This window comes from Sinocyclocheilus grahami, unplaced genomic scaffold, assembly GCF_001515645.1.
Source record: "Sinocyclocheilus grahami isolate Dianchi unplaced genomic scaffold, SAMN03320097.WGS_v1.1 scaffold1185.1, whole genome shotgun sequence".
Taxonomy (NCBI): domain Eukaryota; kingdom Metazoa; phylum Chordata; class Actinopteri; order Cypriniformes; family Cyprinidae; genus Sinocyclocheilus; species Sinocyclocheilus grahami.
In genome coordinates, this window is record NW_015506364.1 from 473,813 (window position 1) to 480,530 (window position 6,718).

Consider the following 6,718-nt stretch of genomic DNA (forward strand, 5'->3'; position numbering starts at 1 on the left):
ACACACACACACACACACACACACACACACACACACGCACACACACAGACAATATAGCATTTGTCTGCATGTAAAGTTGCTCTGGGGAGACACAGGGGTCAGATGTGTCCACATTTCTGGAAGGAAAAAAATGCATCTTTGCAGATCTCTCCCTAAAACACAAACACACACACCTGACTTTATTAGCCTATGGTGTTGTCGTATCCGCATGGGTTATGCTATGAAAACATAAAACATGTTATACTGTTTCACGGTCACATTACACAATGCATATGTCACAAACCCTGTTTCTGCTAGTTTGCAGCTGAATGGTTCAAATGGGTCCAAATGGATGGACTAGTTGCAGGACACTTTTGATCAAATCGAAACAATCCTAAAATGAACTTGATATGGCTGTGAAAGACGGTTTTATCTACACAGTGAAGTTAAATTAACCACCTGTGGTGTTTTACAGAGGATTTGTTGACTAATGGTTCAAAAAGAAGGTGACTAATCATTAGTTAGTTATTATGGTATTTTGACTTGAAGCAACGGTTTAAATTTAAAATGCTGTAATGATGGATTTGTTTCTTACAAACACGCATCTTTTCTCTTCACAGGATCTTTATTGATGGACTGGAGAGTAGTGGATTACTTGTGGATTATTGTGATGTTTTATTCAGTTGTTTGGACTCTCATTCTGACGGCACCCATTCACTGCAGAGGATCCACTGGTGAGCAAGGGATGTAATGCTACATTTCTCCAGATCTGTTCGATGAGAAAACAAACTCATCTGCATCTTGGATGACCCAAGGATGAGTATATTTTAAGCACATTTTTAGTTTTGGGTGAACTATTCCTTTAACACTTGTTTTTGAAGACTTATATACATACACACACATGCATCAAACACACATTCACAGATGCATGGACAAAGAAAAGCAGCTATGATGTCTCTTGGATTATGCTATGATCATCCTCTGTAATCCAGACTGCCCCCCAGAGCAAATCATGCTGGATCCCAGCCAACAGGGCCAGACAAGCACTTCTGGAAAGCATTCAGACTCAAAAGCCACTTTTTTTGGCTGGCATAGTGAGCGGCTAAACTTCTGAAGTGGTCTGGATCTGCTTAGGTAAATAATGTGGCTTCTTATTTTATGTGTGTGTGGCTTTGTATGTTCTTGTAATTATGTGTCATTTTCTTTCTCTTTTTATCTCTTCCTGTGCATGTGTATCATATTTACAGAAGTGATATGGCACTTTCCACAATTTTCAAATGCTGTAATTTTTTTTAAGCATTAGATGCACAAATTTCATATTCTTTGGCGTGAGAACTATTACATCTGTTAGATTAACTATCATCAAATTAACAAAGCATCACAAGTTAAATGTGTGAATGTTCGTTCACACATCAGAGGTTCTGACTTTCTCATGTGCATCAATTAATCATTAAAAGATACTAAATCAAAAGTGACAACATTGATATTCAAGTCACTGTAGACATTTATTTTAATTTTCCTTATTTAACTTTGTATCACAATTTTGCAATTATGTTACTGTTTAAAAAAGTAATGACACAAATCAGGATCTTTAACACCGATTTCTGCATCAAAGTCAAAGACGAGCCACCTGCCATTTCTGAGTTCATTTTGGACTTTTCTGAAAGTTAAACTATGAACGGCTATTCTTCAGCGAGGCCTAGATCTCTTCAGATGTTCCTTGACCCCAATTCTGCAAACATTTAATAGTTCACAGCTGTCCTTGACTCACAATGGCTGTTTTAGATGAAAAGTCTGGCTATACAAGATTATATGATTTGAAGCTCCTCCGTTCAGAGTTGGTTGTTGAAGTGAAAAGCTGAACGCTGTTGGTTTAGCTGTGAGACGAGATTAAATGGATCATTGACGGTGGTGTAGACTGTGAAGTGATTCAACTCTCTCCAGAGGATGAGCCCATCAGGCTAAACAAACACATCAGGGAGACAGGACATTCACACTACAGACACAGTCTGTTTGCTTCAGGACGGGATTTTACAGTTAGGAATGACAGTAAAAAGTAGGTAAAAACCAAAAGCTACAAAATGAGTGCACATGAACAAAACCTTGTTGTATGTTGATAATTACAACGATATATATATATATATATACAATGTATAGTGTAGTATAGTACTTCGATGTATTGTGTAGTATATAGGGATATAACGATTCACTCAACTCATGATTCAATTCGATTCACGATTTTGATTTCACGATTCGATTCACAAATTTTTTTTTAACAAAATTAGATTTAAGACAAATTATAAATTAAATGTGTCCTTTTAATATTTCTTGGACAAAATGCTGCACGTTTCTTTGTGAAATTGAAATGTAACGCTATAATAATATACTAACATAGCACTTGCATATTACTGCTCTTTTGTTGGTTTTGATTGCTTCTGTTGTCTTCATTTGTAAGTCGCTTTGGATAAAAGCGTCTGCTAAATGACCAAATTTAAATATAATGTAATGTAAATAACAAAACTAATTTAAAATTTTAAAACAAGCCCCAAATCAAATAAATAAGTAACACAAATAAAATGTATCTCTTCATATAAACAAAATAAGGCTTTGTCTGGGCTCTTTCCATTTAAAATTAGAGGCAACCACTGCATTTTAATCAGGATCCAAACAAAGATGCTGCATACATGCAACATGAGCAGTTTTTAATCTAAATTAGTTGGTATAATTTCTAAATTTGAAGCAAAAACAGAATGATTTGACTTCAGTTTTGTGAAACTATACATAAAAAAATATCTGCATGAAACCGAAACAGCAGACGAGCTGAATGAGACGCAGATTCACTCTCTGCCAGCAGGTGGCGCTTAAAGCATTTCCTTGGTTTCCGCTGTAAACAAAGCAGCGCTGCACTTATGAACTTTAAAATGCAGTATACAGAGGCAAGATGAAAAGAAGAAATACCATCTAAACTTTTCTAAAGACAGTAAGTTCCCCTCAGACATGCATTCATATAAACTTATACCCCTAATTGAATTGCGATTTGTTTAGCATCTCAACCGATTTGAATCGTCACATATTTGAATCGATTTTCAACCGGCTCGCGGTTAATCGTTACATCCCTAGTAGTATAGTACTATTTTCCACTATTTTCCAAAAACATTTTCCATCATTCTCTATGGCAACATAGAGTACATAAAAAACATCAGTTACAAACTATTTTGCTCTTAAATTTAGTCACAAGCACAAAAAAAGGTTCCAAGCAATCACCCTTATGTGCATATATTTAATTTTTGCTTTTTCTTTTTCTTTACTTTAACATTTTTTGTTACATGTATAACATAATGAATGAATTAACATATGATGCCTACATTTACACACCAACATCACCAAAAAAATAAATAATACTACTGCTAAACACCAGAGAAAGACAACGCTAAACAATAAGATATGGGGAAAATCCACAGTCTTGTGCTGTTCAGGCTCCCAGTATTTAAAATATATGACAAAATATATATCAGTCTGATTGTTTTGCAAACCTGTCCCAATGTAATGCAGGCTTCCCCAAAGTGGCTATTAAGGATGAAGAAAACTTTATTGAATCTGAATGCAAACCTGCAGCATGTAAGTGCTTTACATGTAAATATAGTGTTTACACAGACGTTTTCATTTTAGACAGATTGTAGCAAAAGTTAAACTTACTTTAATTCTAAAGTTCAGAGAGAGAGCAAAAAAATGGTCATGTAAAATTAAATTATTACTGTTTTATATGAAAAAAAAAATCTTGATTACCATTATAAATGACCATCAAGGAGGGAAAATATGACTGCAGGAAACACTTTTTGTCTCTTATGACTGCATATGGAGAAAATGATTTATATTCCATTGTTCCAACTTATCAATATTAAAAAAAAGTGATTTAGATCATCATTACAAATCACTTTTGAATTCTAATTTAACACAGAGACTTATTTATTATATTCTGTAAATGTAAATGTAAAAAAAGTGAAAAGTTTCTGGGGGATGTTTAATAATAGCCAGATTTCACAGTGGGCTACATTTGAACTTTAGGAGCAGAGACCTGGAGAGGAAACACATGCTCTTTTGCCGGGTAAATAACATCTTCAATCAAATTCAACCAAACCGAGACTCCTTTCTAATGACAGCTTTGAGTTTTCAGACATATGAAAGATATTATTTATCCCATAATGACAAATAGCAATACCAGCGTCCTGTTTGGCGAAGTCTCAGTATTGGTGGCGCAAATAGATATTGCCTCAACTGCAGTTCTGAGTCAGTTTTGTCCGATCCAAATACTGATCTGGTTTGTCTTTGTCCTGGTGTTTCAAAAAACCCACAATTTCTTCCAGATGCAGATGAGACGTATGAGGAACAATTTTGACACTCTTTCACTTTCTCTGTTCTAGACAGAATGAAAAGCGTGGAACTGAACTGTAACCAAATCCTTGGCGTCACATTTTTCAATGACCAAATTTGTCCCAACTTCATGAAATTAGCTCTACACACTACTGTTTAAAAGTTTGTGTTGGTAATATTTTTTTTATGTTTTAGAAATCACTTATGCTCACCAAGGCTGCATTTAGAAATATTAATACAATTTAAAAATCTGTTTTCTAAGTAAATATATTTTAAAATGTAATTTATTCCTGTGATGAAAAAGCTGAAATTTAAGCAGTAATTTCTTGAGTCTTCAGTGTCACATGATCAAATGAATATTCAGTATTCAAATCAAAATTATTCTAAAAATCTAAATTTTAAAATGCAAAGAAAAATTCTAAAACAATTATGTAGGAGTTTTCATTTCATTAGTATTGTAATGAAATGTGATACTGAATAAAAAAAGTGAATCTTCTACCATCATTTAGCATCAAATTACATCATTTAGCACTCTCCTCACATCCAGCGAGGCTGGAACATGCAAAACTAGGAGGAACCTTTGTTCTTTTCCATTAGGAGAGCTTCTGATGATTTACTAATTCTATGTGATGCCTTAACCTCTCTTCCTCACACAGTCGATGATGGATCCCCACCAACCACTGAAAAGCTCTCTTTATTCTTTTGCCAATTTTACTGGAACATGTTGCTCTCTGAACATTTCCAAGGCATTCTACAATATTAAATCTGCAATATCAAAGCAATAATCTCAAATAGGTTAGCATGGCATGAAAGAACCATGGACCATCTTGTTAGGGAGTTCAAATAAACATAGCAAGTACAGTCAGGCAAAAGCTGCCACTGTCTGACTCTTACTGCATCAGACCTTATTAATTCCTGCTCCTTTCCCTCAATTTCGCTCATGATCCACAGCGCAGGGTGAGCAAAAGGACTAAAAGAAGCCTTGGCCCGTTTTCTCGACGTTGGTGCTAATGATCCAGCAGAGAGCAGGTCCTTTTGAACTCTGACCCAGTTCTGGCTGAGAGCTCAAAGGAGTTACCCCTAAGTTCCTTTCCAAAGCTGTCAATTGCTATGCTCTGTGTTCTCCTGGTCTTTTATTGGACGGAAAGCCTCTAGGCCAGCTTCACTCTCATTTTAGACAGACTGAAGTCTTGCCTCATTGCCAAACACTAACCAGCACACTACTCAATATTGATTGAAACTAGTTCAGAATTAGTTCATCCAAAAATGGAAATTCTGTCATCTTGTACTCACTCCCGTGTCATTCCAAACCTGTATGACTTTCTCTCTTGCAGAAAACAAAAGTAATGTCACTTTTTCCATGCAGTTATGTAACGAATCAGCTCATGGGAAATATGAATAATTAATCATAACTAGTTATAATTAATTATGAATATTTTAGATCCGCTGTAGATATTTAGCTGACCTCTCAGGGTCAACTGTCTTGTCAATTCTAAGAACGTTAATTTCCTGGTTAAGGGAAATAACTTCCTTACTGTACAGTTCTACAAAAGCTTGTAGCATAAATCTGCATGATTAAGTGACTCCAGTTATGAGCAAACAATGAACCACGTCAAGCGTGATACAAGGTTTTATTAACTACATAAACACTTAAACTAGTCTAACATACTACATAAACACATAAACTGGTCTAACATACACACACACACTGGGGACTGAAGCTGAAGGAACTAGTGCACTACAGTGAATAATGATGTACATTTTTCTTTGTTTCTCTAATATGGCTTGAAGTTAGATTGTGAAAAGTGTGTCTCATAGAATAGAGTCAGAGTATTGGAGAGGAGAGGCTGAAGAATCAGTGGAGAAGATCAACATTGGCAGAGGCAAGTTATTCCATTTTGATGGTAGATTACAAAGAAAAACTTTTGTTCAATTAGGAATAACAGACACCAATCAGTTGTGCACAATTAAGCCAGGCAAGTGCATTAGGAAAGCAAACGAGTCCATTTAGAGTTCATGTTTGCTTTAAAGTTAATAAAGATAGATTCATTAATGTCTACATTCATTCCATCTGAGTTGAAACAGTCTTATCATTTTAAAATATTAAACAAAAATAAAATTGGCCTTATGAGATTCAGGTGGTGTAATCCTTCATTTTCATTCTCTCACAAACACATCTGTTTCTTACATTTCTCTGTGTCTGTAAGATCCCAGAAGGTGCAGTTAAATTAGAGCTAGAGAATGTTTATAAAGGTAAAATCCCCCTATAATCCAGAGCTGACATGACCCTAAAACCCCATCAACCTCATGCTCTCGCTCTCTCGGCATAGTTTGTATCCAGTAGCTGCTCAAGAAAAGACTCTGGACT